Source organism: Quercus suber, unplaced genomic scaffold (genome assembly GCF_002906115.3).
Source record: "Quercus suber isolate HL8 unplaced genomic scaffold, Cork oak 2.0 scaffold_631, whole genome shotgun sequence".
Classification (NCBI taxonomy): Eukaryota; Viridiplantae; Streptophyta; class Magnoliopsida; order Fagales; family Fagaceae; genus Quercus; species Quercus suber.
The window spans coordinates 338,146-358,951 of NW_027070073.1; positions in this window are offsets into that span (position 1 = coordinate 338,146).

A 20,806-nucleotide genomic window follows, 5' to 3' on the forward strand; every position below is an offset into this window, starting at 1 on the left:
ATGGTGCTAGCAAGGACTACGAGGACCCTCCCCGTATGTCGCCCCTAGTGTTCAGCAGATCTGCCCATAATGGTGGATGCATATTTGTCCCCACACCAGGCATGCCCACCCCACCTTTAGTGCATGTGGAGCCCACCGTGGACCTTCATCTCCAACCCCCCATGAAGAGGCTGTACAGATTGAGCTGATATTGGGTTAGGACACTAAGCCGGTGGAGGGTTTTCAAAGATCACGATGCCTTCTTGCGCACACTCCCGATTGCAGGATGGTGATGGTATGTAATTCATTTACACTTCCCATCTTCTTGAACTAATTGTACTTTGCATTTGATTGAATATGTTCATTTAATTATGCTGTTGTGTCTGATGAAATAGTTAAGATGAGAGTTGTGAGAGCATATGGGTGGAAATGAAAAGGTCATTGGGCAGTCAGAGAGGGAGGGTGTTCATGCTATTGTGGTGGCGCATTTCGAGTAAAATTCTGGTTGCTACAAAATGTTTTTGTTGTCTCCATTATAGTGTGTTTTCCCATATATTGTATAAATATTTAGGCGGTATCATTGAAGTAGACTTCAAAGATACTTTTTTAAAAAAAAATGTCAAAGTTACTTAGTAAAAAAATCAAATAGGAAATCAATGTTTAATTCATTCAATGGCAGGTTTTATGGTTGTCCCATAAATATATATATATATATATATGTTGATACCATATTTTGTCTGCCCACGATTTGTGTGCCGGACCCCGAAAAATCTAAAAAATCATTTTCTCTCCATGGATCTGTGAGAGCATCCAAAATGACATGGTGTGACCCGTTCGGGGCATTGGAGCATCCGAAGTGCCTTTTTTAGCTAAAATAACCAAAATGCCCCTAGTCAGCCTTAGGTTCGACTGAAGGTCAAACGAAGTCCAAACTCTTGTAAAACAACATTTTTCACAGTTTTACATCAAACCCGGGCTTCTCAAAGATCAACCAAGTTTTACATTAAACACAGTTTTTCAACATTTGACCAATTTGACTAAGTTTTACCTGAAGTTGATCCCAAGTAGGCCCAAAAACCCTAATTTTTTATTCAACTGTCAAAACAGGTTAAGACCAATGTCATTACAAAGATTATGAAATTCTCATTCTAATAACTGTTCATGGATCGAAATCGAAGTTAGAACAGCCGACCATTGGATTTTCAAGATCCATACCGTTTCAAGAACAAGAAGTCAAGATCTTTCCAAAAGTGTCAAGATTAACCCGATTAGAGGAAGTTAATGCTAGAGGCCTTTGAAAGGCTGCCACCGGCCCTCCAAGGGCCACAGCCTAGAAAAGCAGGCCAAGGCTATAAATAGCCCCAGGCACCCCACAGACCAGGAAAGGAAGACATTTTTCTGAATTTTGCTCTCTGCCTAGCTTCTCCACACATTTCTCTCTCTTCCAAACACCAAAAAAGCACACAAGAAACACCTAAAAACACATCAAAGCTTCTTGATTCTTCTCTCTTCACCGAAAATACAAAGTATTGTTCTAGACCCAATCTTCCATTTCTTGCTTCTACACTTTGGGATTTGGGGTTTAGGGGTGTGGATTAGCCTTTTGATTTCTATCCACACCTCTAACCTTCTAAATCTTTTTCTAGCATTTATTTTGCTTTTATGCTTTAATAACATGATTTATTGCTTTCCTAGCATGCTTCTTGCTCTCTTTGTATTTCTAGTTTGAATCTCTTTGTTGTTATGTCTTATGCCATGTTTCGTGCTTAGATCCATGTTCCTATATGTTCATATGTTTAGATCTGCTTGCTTAGGGTTTTATGCCATGTTTTCCTATGTTTTGTTCCCCTTTTTGCTCTATGTTAATGTTAGGGTTATATGCTCACATGCTTGATATCATATCTATGGTTACATCTTGCTTAGATCTACATGTTGTACGTACGTTCTATGCGCCTATATGTTACATGCTTGTATGCTTGGATTCATGTCCTTCCATGTCTATGTTCTAAATTCCTATATGTTACATGTTTCTATGCCTGTATGCCTATATCTATGCTTCCACATGCTTGTGTGCTTGGATCTATGCTCTCTACATGATTTATGCTGTCTCCCATGTGTTCGTGCACTCCATGCCATGTTTGTGTGCCTAGGCCTAGGCTACGTTTGTCATGACATGTGCTATTGTAGCCCTTTTGTCATTTTATCTTTCTTTCTTGCATTTTCGCCTATTGGTTCGGATCTGTTCTAGACCTTATGGTCTTTGTCACTATCCGCACACCTTGGCCCACATCAAATGGTTTGGATCATCCTTATTTGCATGTATATGCTTGCTTGCTTCTATGCTTTATGCTCGTGTTAGCCTTTCTTGTTCTAGGCTTTGCCATGCTTGATGCCCTCCGTGGGTATGTGGTTGTGCGGTTACGTCTGATGCCTAGAAAGCCTTGTTTGGATGTAACCACTTGGGATGCATCGTCGTGATGCCGGTTGATTCATGCATGCCTCTCCCCTTTTCCGCTCCATGCGATGATATGCTTACCATACTTGTTTGTACCACCCGTTGGCTTTATATGCATCTTTACAAGCTTGCCTACATGTCCATGCATGAGTCTTGCTTGCTAGTGTGTCGTCCATGCTTCAACAAAAAGAATAGTAAATTGCCTTTCAGGGCAAGTGGGAGATTGTTGGGGTTTATGCCCTAAAATCCAATTTAATAGCATGTCATAAATAATTAAATTGTTTAATTATATGAGACTATTTATTAATGAACTAATGAGACATTATCTTAGTCCATGAGATGCATAGTATGTGATTTATGTGAAAAGTCACAAAAAGATATAAATCACAAGTTCTTTGTAAACTCGGAATTTTAGTTCGTAGTTGGTGATGAAATTGGGCATTTCATCTACGAAAACTATGATATATCAACTAAGATGATTTGTCTTGATCATGGAAGTGGAGACTTCTAGTTGATATGTCGATATGTTTTAAGAGTTAAGACATATTGAACTGGACCACTGTGAGATTTATTATTCTCCTAACAACTGTCAAATGAATAATAAACCTCATGACTTCTATTTACATTAACTCTAAATCCTGAGAGAATAATGGACCTGATCATGAGGTGTAAGTTACTTTGATATATCAGGAGTGAGATCTATAAGTCATGATCAAAACCTCAGTATGTTGGGCAGCCGCATTTAATGTTGATGGAACATATATTCTCAACATGGAATTCATAATCTCTTAACGGAGATATAAAATATTCCCTTGAGATAAATTTAATGGGTTTGGTTATTCAAAGTGTTGGGCCCAATCACTTTAGTAAAGAGTTACTAAATTATATATTTATGAAACTGGATTTCATAAATATATAATGAATAACATAAAGGTTTAAACTGGGTACTCAAGGGTTAAGATGTAGTAATCTTCAAAGTGGCAGTCTACATTCATGACTTTGTATTACTACGAATATTTTAATGAAAAGGTTGTATGTGAAATTAAGATAAAGATTAAAGGTATTCTCAAGTTTTGGTTTCGAACTTCATTGCATCAAGGTATGCTTCCTATTCTTTGTTCTAGAATTCAAGGTACATGTTATCTCTCATGAATGAAGTAGATCTGTGATTGTTGCTTCCGTTGTGTGTTTTGTATGAGATGCAAAACTAGATTTTCCAACAACAAGCCCGTCAAAGAATGAAATCTAAGACCATTTTGAAGATCAAAGAAGAAGTAGGAAAACAGTTGAAAGCTGGTTTCCTTACCACAATAGCCTACTCCGACTGGGTTGCTAACATTGTTCATGTGCCTAAGAAAGACGGGAAAGTGTGCATATGCGTTTATTACAGAGATTTGAACTAGGCCAGTCCCAAGGATAATTTTCCATTGCCACACATCAATACCCTGGTCAATAATATTGCAAGCTTGGGATGTACTCATACGCCTACCATGTCAAAATCTGCCAACATCCCTCCAAACTCCTGAAATATCGCTGGGAGGCTCGCCTTAAGAAACCAATGAAGAAGCCATAGGTGACAAACCTCCAGTCGTATGTCCCAACGCCGAAAACTACTCCCATGGCCTATAGCAGCTGGCAAGTCAACACTTACCGGTTTTTACCAAAGAAACAACTATCGAGGAACCACAAGAAGAATAGAGGAATATGAATGTTGATGGGTGCCATGTCCCACAGAATACTACTTTGCAGCCACTTAGTGTCGATCTGTGGCGATGCTGTGGGTCTGAAATATCCCCTCATCTCTGCAGTCCAGGGAAGAGGAATGCCTAAGAGCTCGAAAGACATATCAAAGCTCATCGGGTGGCCACCAAATCTGATACCCAAAATGGCTATCCAATCAAGAGGGACGACTGCATACTCCCCACAACTCAAGTGAAAGATGCTCGTCTTGGCATGAAACCGCTGCACCAAAGCCTCCTCGATCACATGCCTCATGGTAAACGAGGGAATCTGTAGGAAGTCCTCAAATCCCTGCTGTAATACCCAAAAAAAAAAAAAAAATAAAAAGTGGGGTATTTAAGCAAATTTGTTTATGGAGTCAACTTTTATAATTAATCTAAGGGGTTTTTAGAAAATAAGGTTGAAACCCTAGTTTATATAGTCTAATTTTTAGTCAGCGTATAGTGACAAATGTTTTGAGAGAGGAGACTACCCAAAATACTGAAGTAGAGAAGATTTGACTGCATAATTGAGGTAAGAGCCTAAAAAATAAAAAATAAAATAAAAATCTCTGCTTGTCAAATCTAAACTTTATTTAGAATTAGAGTATTTTATTTATGTGGGTATTTTGACTAGTAGTGAAATTATTTATTTATTCAAGAGTTTTAATGATGCAAACGAAGAAAATTTTAGATTTCTATTTCGGTCAATTGGACGCTACTACCTACAGATTTTTCTGTGCTCAACTTTTAAAAATATATATTCACGCTCTGTTGTGATAAGTGTAGCTGAAGTTCTAAATTTTAGGCGTGAAGAGTCTGGGGGTTAACTTTCTACACAGTTTGGTTGTTTAAGAAACTGTGCCCGAATTGATGGAATTGAAAAAAAAAATGAAGAAGAAGGAACCTGTAAAGTAAGTGTAGTACACATCCTTGTCATTCCTAGAGTGACCTAGTACTACTCCTAGGTGCTAGCCTTATCTTGTAAGGCATAATGGGTGGCAATATATATATATATATATATATTATTCTGATTAGGTGGAATTTTGGTGTGAGATGAGCAGACAATTATGAGATATTTTTAATAGTCTTTTTCTGGTCAAGTACAGTTATAAGTCTTTCTTGGATTATTTGATTATTGAGTAAAGTGTGCTTATAAATTGTTAGGTGAGATCTAAGGATTTTAGAGAAAGTGTTAGGGAGAAGTTCTTTGTGGTGAGCTAATTGAGGTTAGTAACCTTATCCTAATTGGTTTTATTTTTGCGTAACTTTAGCTGCTGAAAATTGTTTACAGTTGTTACAATTTTATTTCTATTGTATTACTGATTTCAAGTAAAGAATTATCATAGATATATCTAATTACTGAATATATGATGTATTTTATTTAATTGTTTTAGCTATACTGATTCAAAGTAAAGAATAAAGAATTTTCACAAATACATATGAGCATTGAACAAGCTATAACATCAATGAATTTTAGTTTTGATATCAAACTCCATCAATCATGTTCATATGGTGATAGTTTGTTCATTGAAAACCATAGATGGATTAAGGTTCCGAATTAAGCAAGGAGTTGTGCCGTTTGAGTTGACTACCTGTAGGGCGGTGGTGGGTAAGGCTTTACTAGTGGAGATGGGACTTAATGAGGCTTAAGAAAATAGAGATAATAACCAGAAGAAGAGACCTAGGCAAGGAGAGCAAAGCTCTAGCTTTCAAGCCAAGAAACAAGGAACACAACGTGCTAATACCAAGGCACTACCAAAGTGCTCTCGATGTGGTAGGCCTCATGCAGATAAGGATTGCCACTGGAATACTAGAGCATGCTTTTCATGTGGTCAAAGGGGTCATAGGATTACTGAGTGTCCCTAACGGAAGGAGGTTCAAACCATTCCAAGACCAACAACAGGACAGAATTAGGGAGTAAGCCAAAGGCCCAAGATCCAAGAAAGGGTTTACGCACTCACTCAATAAGATGCTAATACTTCTAATGCTATGGTAACAGGTATTATCCCGGTTTCCACAACTTATGCTTATGCATTATTTGATCCTGGTGCCACTCACTTCTTCATATCTTCTAATTTTACAAAGAAACATAATTTTAAATTTGAGCCAATAGAGTTTGAATTATGTGTGGATACCCCAGTTAGGGGTGTAGTAGTTACCGATAGTGTTTGCAAGTCTTGTGTTGTTAAAATAGCAGATAGAGAGTTACTAGCAGATCTAACATTGTTAGAGATGCGGGATTTTGACATAATCCTTGGGATGGATTGGTTGGCTGCCCATTATGCCATAGTTGATTGTCATAGGAAGAATGTAATTTTCCAAGTATCCTCTGCTTCTATTTGGCAAAATTCGGGACAGCTATTCAGATATCTGTCTTTTCTACTTGGCCTAAGACCAAGGCTGCTATTCAAATATCCTCTATTTCTACTTGGCAAGAATCGGGAGATCTATTCAGATATCCTCGGTTTCTACCTAACACCAAATTGGGACTGCTATCTGGATATCCTCTGTTTCTACCCGGCCTAAGAATAAGACTGCTATTCAGATATCCTCTATTTCTACTCGGCAAAAATTGGAACTACTATTCAAATATCCTCTGTTTCTACCCTGCGTATGACCATGGCTACTATTCAAATATCCTCTATTTCTACATGGCCAAGAATTGAGACTGCTATTAAGATGTCTTCTATTTCTACCCAACACCAAATTCGAACTGCTGTCTAGAAATCCACTGTTTCTACCCGGCCTATGATCAAACTGCTGTTCAGATTTTCTCTGTTTCTATTTGGTAAAATTCGGGACAGCTATTCAGATATCCATCTTTTCTACTTGGCCTAAGACCAAGGCTCCTATTTGAATATCCTCTGTTTCTACTTGGCAAGAATCGGGACAACTATTGCAAATGTCCTCTGTTTCTACCTAACACCGAATTGGGACTGCTATCTAGATATCCTCTATTTCTACCCGGCCTATGATCAAGACTGCTATTCAGATATCCTCTGTTTCTACTTGGCAAAAATCGGGACTGCTATTCAGATATCCTCTATTTCTACCCAGCCTAAGACCAAGGCTGCTATTCAAATATCCTCTGTTTGTACTTGGCAAGAATCGAGATTGCTACTCAGATGTCCTCCGTTTCTACCAAACACCAAATTGGGATTGCCATCTAGATATCCTCTATTTCTACCCAGCCAAAGATCAAGACTGCAATTCAGATATCCTCTATTTGTACTTCGAAAAAATCGGGACTGCCATTTAGATATCCTTTGTTTCGACCCAGCCTAAGACCAAGGCTACTATTCAGATATCATCTGTTTCTACTTGGCAAGAATCGAGACTGCTATTCAGATGTCCTCTGTTTCTACCTAACACCAAATTGGGACTGTAATCCAAATATACTTTGTTTCTACTCAACCTATGATCAAGATTGCTATTCAAATATCCTCTGTTTCTACATGGCAATAATCAGGTTGGTTATTTAGATATCCTCTGTTTCTACTCGGCCTAAGACTAAGGTTGCTATTCAGATATCCTTTGTTTCTACCTGGCAAGAATCGGGACTGCTTTTCGGATGTCCTTTGTTTCTACCTAACACCAAATTGGGCGTAACGACCTAAGGAAATGCGCTAGCCACATCTGCGCTATACCTCAAAAGGACTAGTCACAATTGAGGCTCCTTGTAATTGTTAATAAAGCCCAGTTCAACCCAGTAAATACCCGATGTGGGACTCATCACACAATCAATCAATTAAATTGGGGCATCACAATCTCTCACACTTAAATCCTTAATGTCCTCGTTAGGGCCTATTTTTTTGAGCCCACACGGGGTTACTGGGCCAGCTCTGATACCATATGTAACGACCCAAGGAAAAATACTAGCCACATCTGCGCTATACCTCAAAAGGACTAGTCACAATTGAGACTCCTTGTAGTTGTTAATAAAGCCCAGTTCAACCCAGTAAATACCCGATGTGGGATTCATCACACAGTCAATCAATTAAATTGGGGCATCACAATCATTGTAGTGACCCAAAAAGGGAGGTCTTGCATTCCATGAAATCCCACATCGCCTAGGGAAGTACATGGGAATGTGTTTATAAAGAATGACTTCCCTTCAATGTGTAGAGGCTTTTTCCCTAACGCAACCTGGGGAAGAACAAAACCGTGAGGGGTATGGGATCCAAAGCGGACAATATCTACACAGTTGGGGCAGGGTCATTACAGATGGTATCAGAGCCATGCCCTAGCTAGAAGTGTGGGTCCCACACTCGAGGACGCGTGTGCTCGTAAGGGGGGTGGATTGTAGTGACACAAAAAAGGGGGTCTTGCATTCCATGGAATCCCACATTGCCTAGGGAAGTACATGGGAATGTGTTTATAAAGAATGACCTCCCTTCAATGTGTAGAGGCCTTTTCCTTAGCGCAACCTGGGGAAGAACAAAACCGTGAGGGGTATGGGACCCAAAGCGGACAATATCTACACAGTTAGGGCGGGGTCGTTACATTGGGACTGCTATCTAATTTTCCTTTATTTCTAGCAGGCCTAAGATCAAGACTGCTATTCAGATATCCTCTGTTTCTATTTGGCAAAATTCAGGACAGCTATTCAGATATCCGTCTTTTCTACTTGGCCTAAAACAAAAGCTGCTATTCAAATATCCTCTATTTCTACTTAGCAAGAATCGGGACAGCTATTCAGATGTCCTCTATTTCTACCTAACACCAAATTGGGATTACTATCTAGATATCCTCTGTTGCTACCCGGCCAAAGATCAAGACTACTATATAGATATCCACTACTTTTACTTGGCAAAAATTGGAACAACTATTCAAATATCCTCTGTTTCTACCCTGCATATGACCACGACTACGATTCAAATATCCTCTGTTTCTACTTGGCCAAGAATCGAGACTGCTATTAAGATGTCCTCTGTTTCTACCCAACACCAAATTCGGACTGCTGTCTAGAAATCCTCTGTTTCTACCCGGCCTAAGATCAAACTACTATTCAGATATTTGTCTTTTCTACTTGGCCTAAGACCAAGGCTGCTATATGAATATCCTCTGTTTCTACTTGGCAAGAATCGGGACAGCTACTTAGATGTCCTTTGTTTCTACCTAACACCGAATTGGGACTGCTATCTAGATATCCTTTGTTTCTACCCGGCCTATGATAAAGACTACTATTCAAATATCATCTGTCTCTACTTGTCAAAAATCGGTACTACTATTTAGATATCATCTGTTTCAACCCGACCTATGATCCAGACTGCTATTCAAATGTCCTCTGTTTCTACTTGGTAAAAATCAAAATTGCTATTCAGATATCCTCTGTTTCTACCCTGCGTAAGAGCAAGGATGCTATTCAAATATCCTTTGTTTCTACTTGGCAAGAATCGAGACTATAATTAAGATGTCCTGTGCTTCTACCTAACACCAAATTCGGACTGATATCTAGATATCCTATGTTTCTACCTAGCCTAAGATCAAGACTGCAATTCAGATATCCTCTGTTTCTATTTGTCGAAATTCGGGATAGCCATTCAAATATCCGTCTTTTCTACTCGTCCTAAGACCAAGGCTGCTATTCAGATATCCACTGTCACTACATAGCAAGAATTGGGACTGCGATTTAGATGTCCTTTGTTTCTACCAAACACCCAATGGGATTGCAATCTTGATATCCTCTATTTCTACCCGACGTAAGATCAAGACTACTCTTCAGATATCCTCTGCTTTTACTTGGCAAAAATCGGGACTACTATACAGATATCATTTGTTTCAACCCGACCAATGATAAAAACTACTATTCAAATATCTTCTGTTTCTACTTGGTAAAAGTCGAAACTGCTATTTAGATATCCTCTGTTTGTACCCTGCGTCAGACCAAGGCTGCTATTCAAATATCCTCTGTTTCTACTTGGCAAGAATCGAGACTATAATTAAGATGTCTTGTGCTTCTACCAACACCAAATTCGGACTGCTATCTAGATATCCTATGTTTCTACACGGCCTAAGATCAAGACTGCTTTTCAGATATCCTCTGTTTCTATTTTTCAAAATTCGGGACAGCTATTCAGATATCCGTCCTTTTTACCCATCCTAAGACCAAGGCTGCTATTCGGATATCCACTGTTTCTACCCAACCTAAGACCAAGGCTCCTATTTAAATATCATCTGTTTCTACTAGGCAAGAATTGGGATTGCTATTCAGTTGTCCTCTGTTTCTACCTAACACCAAACTGGGACTGCTGTCTAGATATCCTCTATTTCTACTCGGCCTATGATCAAGACTGCTAGTCAAATATCCTCTGTTTCTACTTGGCAAAAATCAGGAATGTTATTCAGATATCCTCTATTTCTACCCGGCCTAAAACTAAGGCTGCTATTCACATATCCTTTGTTCCTACCTGGCAAGAATCAGGACTGCTTTTTGGATGTCCTTTGTTTCTACCCAACACCAAATCGGGACTGCTATCTAGATTTCCTCTATTTCTACACGGCCTAAGACCAAGACTGCTATTCAGATATCCTCTGTTTCTACTCGGCCAAAATTGGAACTGCTATTCAGATATTCTCTATTTCTACCCGGCATATGACCACGACTGCAATTCAAATAACCTCTATTTCTACTTGGCAAGAATCGAGACTGCTATTAAGATGTCCTCTGTTTCTACCCAACACCAAATTCGGACTGCTATCTAGAAATCTTATGTTTCTACCTATCCTAAGATCAAACTGCTATTTAGATATCCACTGTTTCTATTTGGCAAAATTCAGGACAGCTATTTAGATATCCGTCTTTTCTACCCCTCCTAAGACCAAGGCTGCTATTCAGATATCCTTTGTTTCTATTTGGCAAAATTCAGGACAGCTGTTCAGATATCTGTCTTTTCTACTTGGCCTAAGACCAAGGCTGCTATTTGAATATCCTCTATTTCTACTTGTTAAGAATCGGGACACCTACTTAGATTTCTCTGCTTCTACCTAACACCGAATTGGGACTGCTATCTAGATATCCCCTGTTTCTACCCGGCCTATGATCAAGACTACTATTCACATATCATCTGTCTTTACTTGTCAAAAATCGGTACTACTAATCAGATATCATCTGTTTCAACCCGACCTATGATCAAGACTTCTATTCAAATATCCTCTGTTGCTACTTGGTAAAAATCAAAATTCCTATTCAGATATCCTCTGTTTCTACCCTGCATAAGAGCAAGGATGCTATTCAAATATCCTCTATTTCTACTTGGCAAGAATCGAGACTATAATTAAGATGTCCTGTGCTTCTACCTAACACCAAATTCGGACTGATATTTAGATATCCTATGTTTCTACCCGGCCAAAGATCAAGACTGCTATTCAGATATCCTCTGTTTCTATTTGTCAAAATTCGGGACATCTATTCAAATATCCGTCTTTTCTACTCGTCCTAAGACCAAGGCTGCTATTCAGATATCCACTCTTTCTACTTGGCAAGAATCGGGATTGCGATTTAGATGTCCTTTGTTTCTACCAAACACCCAAATGGGACTGCTATCTTGATATCCTCTATTTCTACCCGGCCTAAAATCAAGACTGCTCTTAAGATATCCTCTGTTTTTACTTGGCAAAAATTGGGACTACTATACAAATATCATTTGTTTCAACCCGACCTACGATCAAGACTACTATTCAAATATCCTTTGTTTCTACTTGGTAAAAATCAAAACTGCTATTCAGATATCCTCTGTTTGTACCCTGCGTAAGACCAAGGCTACTATTCAAATATCCTCTGTTTCTACTTGGCAAGAATCAAGACTATAATTAAGATGTCTTGTGCTTCTACCTAACACCAAATTCAGACTGCTATCTAGATATCCTATGTTTCTACCCGGCCTAAGATCAAGACTGCTTTTCAGATATCCTTTGTTTCTATTTGTCAAAATTCGGGACAGCTATTCAGATATTTGTCCTTTCTACCCGTCCTAAGACCTAGGTTGCTATTCGAATATCCACTGTTTCCACCCAACCTAAGACCAAGGCTCCTATTTATATATGATCTGTTTCTACTTGGCAAGAATTGGGATTGCTATTCAGTTGTCCTCTGTTTCTACCTAACACCAAACTGGGACTGCTGTCTAGATATCCTCTATTTCTACTCGGCCTATGATCAAGACTGCTAGTCAAATATCCTCTGTTTCTACTTGGCAAAAATCAGGACTGTTATTCAAATATCCTCTGTTTCTAGCCGGTCTAAGACTAAGGCTGCTATTCACATATCCTTTGTTCCTACCTGGCAAGAATCAGGACTGCTTTTCGGATGTCCTTTGTTTCTACCCAACACCAAATTGGTACTGCTATCTAGATTTCCTTTATTTCTACCCGGCCTAAGATCAAAACTGCTATTCAAATATCCTCTGTTTCTACTCGGCAAAAATTGGAACTGCTATTCAGATATCCTCTATTTCCATGCTGCATATGACCACGGCTGCTATTCAAATAACCTCTGTTTCTACTTGACAAGAATCGAGACTGCTATTAAGATGTCCTCTGTTTCTACCCAACACCAAATTCGGACTGCTATCTAGAAATCCTTTATTTCTACCTGGCCTAAGATTAAACTGCTATTCAAATATCCGCAGTTTCTATTTGGCAAAATTAAGGACAGCTATTCAGATATCCGTCTTTTCTACCCCTCCTAAGACCAAGGCTGCTATTCAGATATCCTTTGTCTCTACCAAGCCGAAGACCAAGGCTACTATTCAGATATCATCTGTTTCTACTTGGCAAGAATCGGGAATGCTATTCAGATGTCCTCTGTTTCTACCTAACTCCAAATTGGGACTGCTATCTAGATATCCTTTGTTTCTACTCGGCCTCTGATCAAGACTGCTATTTAAATATCCTCTGTTTTTACTTGGCAAAAATTAGGACTACTATCCAGATATCTTCTGTTTCTACCCGGCCTAAGACTAAGGCTGCTATTCAGATATCCTTTGTTTTTGCCTAGCAAGAATTGGGGCAGCTTTTCGGATGTCCTTTGTTTCTACCTAACACCAAATTGGGACTGCTATCTAGATTTCCTTTATTTCTACCTGGCCTAAGATCAAGACTGCTATTTAGATATCCTTTGTTTCTACTCGGCAAAAAATGGAACTGCTATTCAAATATCCTATATTTCTATCCTGCGTATGACCACGGCTGCTATTCAAATATCCTTTGTTTCTACTTGGCAAGAATCGAGACTACTATTAAGATGTCCTCTGTTTCTACCCAACACCAAATTTGGACTGCAATCTAGAAATCCTCTGTTTCTACCTTGCCTAAGATCAAACTGCTATTCAGATATCCTCTGTTTCTATTTGGCAAAATTCGGGACAACTATTCCGATATTCGTCTTTTTTACTTGGCCAAAGACCAAGGCCACTATTTTAATATCCTCTGTTTCTACTTGGCAAGAATCGGGACAGCTATTCAGTTGTCCTCTGTTTTTACCTAACACCAAATTAGGACTGCTATCTACCAATCTTCTGTTTCTACCCGAGCTATGATCAAGACTGCTATTCAACTATCATCTGTTTCTACTTGTCAAAAATCGGGACTACTGTTCAGATATAATCTGTTTCAACCCAGCCTATGATCAAGACTGCTATTCAAATATCCTCTGTTTCTACTTAGTAAAAATCGAAACTGCTATTCAGATACCCACTATTTGTACCCTACGTAAGAGCAATGCTGCTATTCACATATCCTCTGTTTCTAATTGGCAAGAATCGAGACTATAATTAAGATGTCCTGTGTTTCAACCTAACACCAAATACGGACTGCTATCTAGATATCCTATGTTTCTACCTGGCCTAAGATCAAGATTGCTATTAAGATATACTCTGTTTCTTTTTGTTAAAATTTGGGACAGCTATTCTGATATCCGTCTTTTCTACCCGTTCTAAGACCAAGACTACTATTCAGATATCTACTATTTCTACCCAACCTAAGACCAATGCTACTATTCAGATATCATCTGTTTCTACTTGGCTAGAATCAGGATGGCTATTCAGATGTTCTCTGTTTCTACCTAACCCCAAATTCGAACTGCTATCCAGATATCCTTTATTTCTACTCGGCTGATGATCAAGACTGCTATTTAAATATCCTCTGTTTCTACTAGGAAAAAATTAGGACTGTTATTCAGATATCCTCTATTTCTACCCGGCCTAAGACTAAGACTGCTATTCAGATATCCTTTGTTTCTACATGGCAAGAATTAGGACAGCTTTTCGGATGTCCTTTGTTTATACCTAACATCAAATTGGGACTGCTATCTAGATTTCCTCTATTTCTACCCAGCCTAAGATCAAGATTGCTATTCAGATATCCTTTGTTTCTACTTAGCAAAAATTAGAACTGCTATTCAGATATCCTATATTTCTACCCTGCATAAGACCACGGCTGCTATTCAAATATCCTCTGTTTCTACTTGGCAGGAATCAAGACTACTATTAAGATGTCCTATGTTTCTACCCAACATAAAATTCGGACAGCTATCTAGAAATCCTCTGTCTCTACCTGCCTAAGATCAAACTGCTATTCAGATATCCTTTGTTTCTATTTGGCAAAATTCGGGACAGCTATTCCGATATCTGTCTTTTCTACTTGGCCAAAGACCAAGGCTAATATTTTAATATCCACTGTTTCTACTTGGCAAGAATCGAGACAGCTATTCAGTTTTCTTCTGTTTTTACCTAACACCAAATTAGGACTGCTATCTACAAATCCTCTGTTTCTACCTAGCCTACGATCAAGGCTGCTATTCAAATATCATCTGTTTCTACTTGTCAAAAATCGGGACTACTGTTCAGATATCATCTGTTTCAACCCGACCTATGATCAAGACTGCTATTCAAATATCCTCTGTTTCTACTTGTTAAAAATCGAAACTACCATTCAGATATCCTCTGTTTGTACCCTGCGTAGGACAAAGGCTGCTATTCAAATATCCACTGTTTCTACTTGGCAAGAATCGAGACTATAATTAAGATGTCCTGTGCTTCTACCTAACACCAAATTCGGACTGCTATCTAGATATCCTATGTTTCTACTCGGCCTAAGATCAAGATTGCTATTCAGATATCCTCTGTTTCTTTTTGTCAAAATTTCGAAATGCTATTAAAATATCCATCCTTTCTACCCGTCCTAAGACCAAGGCTGCTATTCGGATATCCACGGTTTCTACTTGGCAAGAATCGGGACTGCGATTCAGATGTCCTTTGTTTCTACCTCACGCCAAATTGGGACTGCTATCTTGATATCCTCTGTTTCTACCCGGCCTAAAATCAAGACTGCTCTTCAGATATCCTCTGTCTTTACTTGGCAAAAATCGGGACTACTATACAAATATCATCTGTTTCAACCTGACCTATGATCAAGACCGCTATTCAAATATTCTCTGTTTCTACTCGGTAAAAATAGAAACTGCTATTCAGATATCATCTCTTTCTACCCTGCGTAAGACCAAGGCTACTATTCAAATATCCACTGTTTCTACTTGGCCAGAATCGAGATTATAATTAAGATGTCCTATGCCTCTACCTAACACCAAATTCGGACTACTATTTTGATATCTTATGTTTCTACCCGGCCTAAGATCATATCATAAGTATGCGTGCGCATGCATGAAGAATGCATACACATACACACCCGAAACACAGAACCTGGAAGAATTCATAACAAAAACTTAGAAAACAAGAATCTAACAACCTAACATGCTTAACACACAAACACAAAGTAAACCTAGACTAAAAAAACATATTGTGAATGTATAAACATATATACAACATAAAGAAACAACTAAAAACAAAGAAAAGTGAAGGGCCAAAGTCAAAAACTTTACCTCAACACTAGAACTCTTTAGAGCTTGATTTTGACCATTCCCCTCTGTTAATCTAGTCACAGCCAATTCAAAATCGAGTTAGTAAACTTAAAACCCAAAGATCAAGACCAGAAAAGGTCCCAACCAAATAAATTGACTTGAAGATGTTTTGTGAAAAACTTCCTCTGTGATTCACTATTTTCTAGTAAATCTTATGTTTTTATCACCAGAATTCTTCGTCTTTGAAAATGTACCATTTATGGCTTCATATAGTCGAAAAATAAGGGTTTGGGGCAGCTCCTGATCGATGCGGAATTCGTTCCATACCAAGTTTTGATGTAGAAACCCTTCATTTCATAGTTTCTAAAACCCTAGCATACGAACGCATGCATGTCTATGAGTGTGCATGGGTATGTACATACATAAGCCATGCGTGCACATCCTAACTGTATGCGTACAAATACTACGAGTATGCATACACATGCAAGATGCATGCGCACGCATACACACCTGACCCTAAACTCAGAAAACCAAAACAAAAAGCAAAGAAAAAGCAAAAGAAAGGAGAAATCTGATAACCTAACATGCTTCCAACACAAACATGAAATAAATCTAGACTAAACAAACATATTAAATCATTTAAAACACATATATAAACACAAGATCACAAGAAGAACAAAGAAAAGAAAATAGCCAAAGTTAGAAACTTTACCTCTACACTAGAACTCTTTAGAGCTTGATTTTGACTGTTCCCTTGAGTCAATCTATTCACAATCAAATCAAAGACAAATTAGTAAACTTAGAACTCAATGATCAAGAACAGAAGTGGTCCTAATAAAAAAAATTGACTTGAGGATATTTTGTGAAAAACTACCTCTTTGATTCACTGTTTTCCAGCAAATCTTATGTGTTTTTCCCACTAGAATCCGTCCTCTTTGAAAAAGTACCATTTATGGCTTTATATATTTGAAAAATAGAGTTTGAGGTGGCTCTTAGAAGATGTGGGATTCATTCCAAACCTAGTTTAAATACAAAAAACTTGCCTTTCAAAGTTTCTAGAACCCTAGCATGTGCACACATGCACATGTATGCGTATGCATGCATGAAGCATGCTTATGTAGAACTTGAGCATGCGTGCACATATGCATGTATGTGTACTCATGCCCTAGGGTTTCGTGGTCTTTCTTTTAAAAAAAAAGTTTAATTGGTCCAAAAATAAGTTATATTTTCCATAAACACCTTCCTTAAGTCAATTTCCATTTGATCGGGCGTTAAACCAACCTTGAACTTTAGAATTTTAACATCATTAGGGAATGGGGGCCCGAGTTGTAAGGGGTGCAAAATGTGGTGTCTACAGCCAATGAAGATGCTTTCCAAAAACTTGTATGGGTTAGAATTCAATGACAAGAATGCATACCGTTAGAAAAAAGTAAAACTTAAACCAATGGAAAGACAACAATGATAATTTGATTTTCAAAACAATATAGAAGGACACATAATCTAGCATCATAACCTTATTCATCAAAGTATCTTATTGCAATAGGAGATCTTCCAAGGCTATCCTCAACAATAGCCACTGATTCTTCTATCTCCATTTTCTTGGACCTCAGACCTTTAATTTCCCCCACATCCAAACCTGGCAAGTTTGCTTTCCAAGTTTGCTTTCCATACCCTCATCATACCCACTTACAAGTTTTCAACTAACGGGGATAAATATATAAATTAAAACTCCTACACCTTAAGACTCACAAACTCACATACGCTTTGCCAATTTTTATCTCACTTTCTATCTCTCATTCTTCTTCAGATTGAAGACATTTAGTTTTTTTTTTTTTTTTTGGTTGAAGGAAATAACTTTCATAATATTAATCAAGGGGCTTAAAGTCAGCCAAAATAACAGCGTCTAAATCTGATGGAACAAACTCCATCCAGACTTGTATAGGAAAGTCTTGCTCTTTGAGCTAAGGCGTGTGCGACTGCACTACCTTGCCTATTGACATGAGAGAAAGAATAGTTTTTTAACAAACTAACATAAGATAAAGTGTCTTTTAAAATATGACCAACAGCAGAATTTTCCATACCACTACCACGTAGAGATTCTACTACAACCTCTGAATCACCCTCAAAACAAGATTGCTGGAAACTTGTTTCAGAAACCAAGACTGCCGCTCTTCTTGCTGCCAGTAGCTCCAAAGCCACAACTGAAGGTGGTTTCTTGATTTTTTCGGATTGAGCAACCATAACTTGGCCCTTAGAATTTTGGATGACTACACCGAGGCTTGCTTCATCTGATTCATCAAACATTGCCCCGTCATAATTTGTCTTGAAATAGTCCTGGGGTGGAGGATGCCAAAGCTTTTAAAAAGGATTTCTACTGCCCGTGGATGGACTTTCATGAGCTCCTTGAGTCTTGAAGCTTTAAAGGTAATCTCTTGCAAAACCCGTAACTCTAGCCAACGGCATAGAAGGTTCCTGGAGGCGAGATTTATTTCTGTGGTGCCATATAGACCATGCTGTGATGCTGAACAATGGGACTGTGTGGGGTTTTTCCCAGATCAGCTGCACTAAATCAGAGAAAGAACCCAAGACAACTTTATTTTTGTCAACCCAACCAAAGTCTGTTGCCTAAACCGATTGCACTTTCTCACAGCCCCACAAAGCATGGAGAACAGATTCATTCTCCCTTGAGCAGAGATGGCAGATGGGATCGATAGGAATGGCTCTTTTCTTTAGATTTTCTTTGAGGGCAGAAAGTTTGTGCATGATCTCCATAAGAAATGCTTGATTTTCCCCGATACATTCAATTTCCAAATGTTCTTCCAAAAAGACTTCTGTGCAACAGAAACTGTTAGTCTGACAGCAACAAGGGTAGCCCTTTCCATGAGACTTTTGTACCTCTATTTCACAGAATAAATACCAGAGTTTTCTGTAGGCCAAATAAGGATATCAAATTAAGGAACGGTACACAGAGGCAGGGACTTTATAAGTGCAGTTTCAGGCGGATAGAAACAAAGATCAATGAGGTGAGTATTCCACCAACCTGTTTAGGCATCAATAAGTGTATCCACCGTGGAATCAGGTGCTAAAAAAATTTGAGGGGAAACCACTTTACCATATGGTGAATTCAGTAACCATGAATCATGAAAAATCCTTATAAATTTTCCATCTCCAACCCTCCACCGAGCTTCCCTCTCAACAAGTTTTTTAGAAAATAAAATACTTTTCCAGGCAAAGGATCTCAATGCTAACTTTGCTTCAAAGATCGAACTGTAGGGGAAATATTTAGCTTTGAAAACTTTATAAAATAGGGAATCTATATCATGGATTAATCTCCACACTTGTTTGGCCAACATTGCTTCATTGAACTTACATAAGTCCTTAAAACCTAGACCCCCTTCTGGCTTTAGTTGACACAAAACTTCCCACTTCTTCTAGTGGATTTTTCGTCTATCACCCCTTTGACCCCACCAAAATTTTCGAATGAGCATCTCAATATCTTGACAGAGCCCTATAGGCAATCTAAAATAGCTCATAGCAAAATTAGGGATGACTTGTACCACTGCCTTCAAAAGAACTTCCTTTCCAGCCCGAGACAATAATTTTTCCTTCCAACCTTGCAATTTGCAATTTGAGAAAATAATTTTGCCTTTTTCCTTCTACCAATCACTGCAATAACCTAAGGTATTTTTCATATTCTTTGATCTCTGGAACTCCAAGCAAATTTTTTAATAGGTCTTTGGAGGATTCGGGTACTCCCTTGCTGAAAAAAATGTTTGTCTTCTCCGAATTTATCTTTTGTCCCAAAGCCTTTTCATACTTTCCCAAAATTTCTTGGATAGTATTAATATCCTCAATCTAAGCTTGACAAAAAAAGTAGGCTGTCATCTGTAAAAAACAAATGAGATATTTTTGGGCCATTACGGCAGAGAGAGACACCTTCAACCTCCCTTTCATCCACTGCATGTTGGATTAGTCCATTTAGGCCTTCTGTGACAAGGAGAAAAAGGTAGGGGGAGAGGGGATCTCCTTGGTGAATACCTCTTGATGGAATAATATGTCCTTTTGCTTCCCCATTCACCAAGATAGAATATGTAACAGATTTTATACACTCCATGATCCATCCAATCCATTTACTGTGAAACCCCATTTTTTCCATGATCTTTTGCAAAAAAATCGACTCCAGTCTGTCATAGGCCTTACTCATATCTAATTTCAGCGCCATGTGGCCCACTTTTCCATACTTCTTTGTCTGTAGAAGTCTCAAAAGCAACCAAGATATTATCCGAAATTGCTTTGTCGGATTGAAAAGCACTTTGTGGTTCAGAAATGATTAGAGGCAAAATTCTTTTTAATCTATTAGCCAAAACTTTAGAGACCAGCTTATATAAAATATTACATAAAGCAATAGGCCGAAATTCAATGATAGATTCAGGACTCCTTACCTTAGGAATAAGGGCGATGAATGTATGATTCAGACCCAAAGAGATATGATTAGAGTTGAGGCAAGAGAGTAATGCCTTGACCATGTCATTACCGATACAAGACCAATAGTGTTGGAAAAAATTGGAGGCATCCCATCTGGACTAGGAGCCTTTAGAGGAGCCATTTTTTTCAAAGCTATCTCCACCTCGATCTTGGAAAATTTGGCAATCAAATCTGAGTTCATCTCCTCAATGACAATCCACTGAGTGTGCTGCACTACAACTTCAATATTACCAAGTGTTGAAGAAGAGAACAGGTTTTTTTGTAGTATCCCACTGCCAGTGCTACAATCTCATCTTCACCCGAGACCAT